Below are 5,826 nucleotides of genomic sequence, written 5' to 3'. Positions count from 1 at the left end.
TTTGTTGTTTTTGTTTGTTTCTTTGTTTTTTGGAGGGGAAACTTGGAATGGAGAAATTTACATGTAAACAAAGAAAATATCAAAAAAAATGAAGAAATTTTATTTAAGGGATAATTCTGGTATTATTACTTATAATGGGTTTTATAAATTAATAATGGCTTATTACAAAGGTATTAGATGAAAAATGAGAAGAACATTTTCAAGTCATCACCTGTAGCAAATGCATACCGTTTACAATAAACATATTAAATGCAGTTCTATTCTCAAGTTTCAGGCCTCTGAAACTTCAAGGTTATCTCTTGAAATCTTTGAACATTCACCTGCTGCTTTTGTTTGAGAATAATAGGAACACATGCTCAAGTAGGAATCTATGCTGTAGATATAAGTTCTTAGAACTTTAAGCAGTATGAAAAGTACTATGACAATAAGATATACCATGTCTCCTTCATGTCAAGAATGATCATATGAACTATGATCATACAGTTCATCTTATGTTTATATTTATAACATTCATTGAAAGCATCTAGTTGTCAGTTTCACTTTCTTTTGGTGAAAAGGTTAAAATCTTTATCATTTGAGATGTAAATGAATGGAATGATTAATAAAAAAATGAAAAGAAAAAAATCGTGTTAGGATTTCAAAATCAAGTAAATATTCCTACATATAGAGCAAATGTAATAAATTGTTTTGGAAACAAAAATTTAAAAAAAATGTTTTCAAACCTTTTCCTGCACTTCTGAAAGCTTATATTTGAAAATCATGAAGCAACACAATATTTTTGTTCATATTCAGTTTATACAACCATTACTCAGTAATACATATTTGGTCAGACCAAAGAGAGAGTCACTGAAGTCCTAAGAAAAAGGGAGGAGGAAGGGAGTATGGAGAAAGGAATAGAGATTTTTGAAGTACATGTTCAAAGCATATCACTGTATACTGCACAGGAGTTTCTAAATTAATAAATAGCTTATTTTTAGTTCATAACACTTGGGAAGTTTCACTTCTTAGATCAGAATTAAGCTGGAAAAATTTATATGTGCAATTCCTTTTAGATCAAAGCAATCCCATAGATTTGATATAATCAAATGTGCTGAGCAAGAAAATTTAGGAACCAAATACTGGGCTTTGAAAGGTATGGTATCACTAGACATGGCATATTGAACTTCAGTGGAATTCAGAATCATGGTTAAAAATATAAACTCTAATGCTGACACTTCAATAATATACCATTTGAACAACTTTTAAAAAACACCATGACAGTTACACAAGTAAAAATTCCATAAATATTCATTTTAGCACTGTATACATATCAGGAACTATAATGATTTGTTTTACAAGAACATGTTATTTTAGGCATACACATTGAATAACAAAACTGCATTAATTTCAAGTTGTTAAAATAATTTTAAGTAGTTTTACCAATACTTAAAATCTACTGTTTGATTCATGATTATGTGTTATGGGATTGAAAAGATTGCTTAGTGTTTATGGGCACATATTACTCTTGCAGAGGACCCAGGTTGGATTCCCAGCATCAACATGGTAGCTGACAACCTTCTGAAACTCCAGTTCCAAGGGATCAAATACTCTTTTCTTGGTTCTGTGGGTACTGCATGTAAGTGATACATATATATATATACTTATAGACAAAGCACTAATACAAAGAATAAAATAAAGAAATTTTAGAAGATTCTGTACTAAATATGTGTCCTTAACATTACTTAATGTCTGTAACAATCCCAGATTTATTTTCCCATAAAAAAATTTGAAAATAAATTTTAGTCTTAGTTTACAAGGTGGATATTTACATATTTCAAACCAAAGAAAATCACTCCACATACTATTACTTTAAAAATAAATGAGGATAGGCAGACTATCCCAAATTATGACTTTTTCCTGGTTCCCCAATATGCCTTAATGTAGAATTTCCTTGTTTCTATAAAACTTGTAGCTCCAACCATCCCAAACAAATTGCTTTGAATATTACCACAGCAAAGAAAATACTATAAAGGCCCTAAAATTTTGTCCCAAAGTTTTGTAAACTCTTTATACATCAGTAAATAGTTTAAACACAATACTCTTACGTAGGTTTTCATTGCCAAGACCCTCACCCCCTACAATTTGACACAGTTTACTGCTATACCACTATCATACCTCTGTTAGCTGCAAAACCCCTCCCACTGTTTCCTGTAAATATTCCTCTTTTTCTGAGTTTTCATGGTCTGAGAGCAAACACTTCATTAAGTCCAATTATCTCAAGGCAATGCTTCTAATGCCACATCATTCTGGAAAGTATATTAACAAGGGCAAATACCACTGATAATATCACTGGGGGGCTTCCTTGAATCATGCAGGCTCCTCTCTTTCATTATTTAACACATTTATCTCCTACCACATTTCCCTATAAATCTACCTCGTTTATCATTCATGATGATTTTTATATTTACATTAACCCCCATAAATTTTAGCTCCATACTATAAATTAACTGGTTCTGATCCTGGGAAGCTTATACTTCTTTTAATATATACCACTGCCTCTTTTTTTTTTTCTCAGTCAATTTTCATCTGCTATTCCCTTATGTATGTAGTACTCTTGCCTCACTTTAAAGGATAATTAAAGTGATACCTAAATATTATATAGTATCACTCAAGTAGTTCTATATATCATAATGATTTCTTTGATAACAGAATTAATAGAAATAATTGTGTTTGTTCATTAATCTTATGTATTCAGATGCATTAATGTTTTGGTTTCATGTCAAATAATTTGTTGTTACTTCAGCAAAACTTCCTGTCTACAAGGTTAAAAATGTCAAATTATTAGCTGGTGACTTGTTATTTCTATTCGAATATCTAAGAAACATTTCAAATGTAAAAACTTGAAAAGTAAGACCTTTGTAGCTTCATATTTTATTGCCTTTTTTAGTTCTTTAAGAAAAGAAGCAAACCTTTTAATCTACAAGGAATTATATGATCTGGACCTGTGAATTTCCAGAAAATGTCTGTTTTCATTCATTCAACTTCATTCAAGTGATATTTTTCTAATATTAAACCTATGAGACAGAAAAAAGATAGTAGACCATAGTATTCAGGTGCAGGTATTGCATTTCCCTCTAAAGTTCAACATTATTGAATCTCATTGTAAGGCCAACCATTATATAAGGTCCCTTGATGCTCATAGGTGGGCTATGTTCCTTCTATTCAAGTGACACTGACACTATTTAGAGTGCTAGGAATGTGGTCAACATTAATGAGTTCTTGTTGAATAATAGGTTTAAGATGATATAAATACATTAAAACAAATTCACTTAATATTAACATTTTGTTCTAATTATAGCATAGCTTTTTCTATGTTGGTATAAAGTATAAAATTTTCCTAAGTATGTTTACAATAAATTCTAGTAATAATTATGTCAAGGTCAGTTGGTTTGGATGAACCTGCAAATTATTTCTGTGAAATTTGTTCTTCAATAGATATTTTGTCTTCCAAAATTAACTATCTGCCCACACATGAATGCTGTTTATACAAGTTAGACAGATTAATCTAACTCTGGGATATTTTTTATATGAGTTTAGTTCCCACTAAAAGTTAATATTTCTCTAAAGGAACAAACCAGTTGTGTGCAATTTGGACAAGTGGAGGTAAATTTTCCCTTTATTTGGTTTCTTCATTTTTTTCTAACGTTGAATTGTTGACAGCTACTAATTAACTACTTGTCAGACTAACTCTAGATAAATTAAATCTTAAGTAGAGACTAGATGCACTATAATGTACTTAATAAGCTAATTTAATGTTTGTATTTCTTTCCTGCAAGGCAGTCATGTTAAACTGGTCCCTGAGCATTTAATGTAACTTTCTATTCATCTCACTTAGGGATACATACAGGAAAATAATGAATGTTCATCCTAGTGGTTTTGCTTCTCAAAGAACCCTGTATATTCCTACTGTATTTGACAGTCATACTAACTTATGTTTGTTTATAAATTGTCTACCTTTTATATTTTAAATACAAAAATATGCTTCATAGGTATATTTCAATTAATGAAAGCTATTTCATCATCATAAAAATTGAGGGCAAGTGAGATGGTTTAGGTAGTAAAAGCATGTCCTGTCAAGATTGATGACCTTATGCTCAATACCTGGGAACTGAGAGCCAACTCCCACAGGTTGTTCTTTGATCGCTACACAAAAGTTATGGCACATAAGTATTTGCTCCCAGCACAAACAGAATAAGTATATGCAATCAAAAAATTCATTTGAATAGTCATATTTTATTCCAGTAGAGATATTACTATTCTGAGTATTAGGAAAGTAAATGTCTCATATTTACCAATCTGCAATTCAATATTTTTAAGATAAACCTATAAATATTATTTATAAAATAAGCAATTTGAATAGAATAATTTTCTAACTTTTTTCCCTTGTTTACACTTTGCAAGGACATTTATTTGTTATAAGTAGAGAGATCCTACAATTTTAGAATCACATTATGAAGAATGCATATTGCAGGCTTTCTTATAGAATATATACTATGAATTATGAAATTTTCAGTAGTTTTATTTAAGAAATATAGTTAAAAATTTCTTGAATTTATCAATTAATGATAACACAGCTGGATATTCCATCTCTGCTGGATTCTCTGCAATATCTTATGGTTGTCTTTTGTAACCATCAGCCACAGCTACTCTCTTACTTCTAAGAGAAGAGGGACAGGGTGAGAATTTATGATCTAAACACTGTTTTACCAAGTCTTCTTGACTGAATCAATGCAGGTACACTCTATGAATTAAGCATACTAACATCCTAAGAATTCTCAGCAACACTTACAAATACAACATATTAAAAATAAATAGAAATTGATGGAACAATCAATTAATTATTAATCAATTATTATCAAAATAATACTGCTTATTTATTTAAAAGTTATTTTATTATAAAGAATTGATTTTAATCTACTAATACAATCTACATTTTTTCTTTCCAAGGAGTGTTCAGAATATGGGAAATTTCATAACAAAATTTGGTATAAAGTAATGAAGATATCCTCTCCTGTCACCTTCCATTCTGGAGCTTCTACAATTGCCTTGTAGAGTCCCAGTGCAGAAAAATAACCTGTTATTTATTTTTGCATTAAAGGAGCAGTTCTCTACAAAATATTTAAAATTATAAACATTTATGTAAGAATGTATTTTGATATACTACCACAGTTTGCATGAAAAGATCTCATTTTATCAATGCTTATTTTTTACAAGTAATATGGCATATGTAAATTAATAAGTTCAATGGCTCTGAATTCATAAGAGTCACTCAGGACTCAAAGGGAGGGACCTTATATGAAATCATTAACAGTGTGGAGAGGGAACTTGTAGAGTCCATCTCCAGTAGAAAGACAGCACATCAAGTGGAGGGATGGGCTTGCCATCCCATAGTCAAAGACTCTGACACAGAATTTTCCTGTCTAAAATAACTGCAGGGGCAAGAATGGAGAAAAGACTGAGGGAAAGGAGGTTCAGTGACTGGCCAAACTTGGGGTCCAACTCAAGAGGAGGCTCTAAGGCCTGACAATATTACTGATACTATGTTGTGCTTACAGACAGAAGCCTAGCATGGCTGCCCTCAGAGAAGCCCAACAAGCAGCTGAGTTAGATGCAGATACTTACATCCAACCAATTGACAGAAGCCAGTGACACCTGTGGTTGAATTAGCGAAAGGCTGGAAGAAACTGAAGAGGAGAGCTAGCCCATAGGAAGACCAGTAGTCTCAAATAACCTGGACCCCCAAGATCTCTCAGACACTGAGCCACCAACCAGGCAGCATACACTAGC

This window comes from Mastomys coucha, chromosome X, assembly GCF_008632895.1.
Source record: "Mastomys coucha isolate ucsf_1 chromosome X, UCSF_Mcou_1, whole genome shotgun sequence".
Taxonomy (NCBI): domain Eukaryota; kingdom Metazoa; phylum Chordata; class Mammalia; order Rodentia; family Muridae; genus Mastomys; species Mastomys coucha.
Note: the sequence above shows the minus strand (reverse complement) of the source record.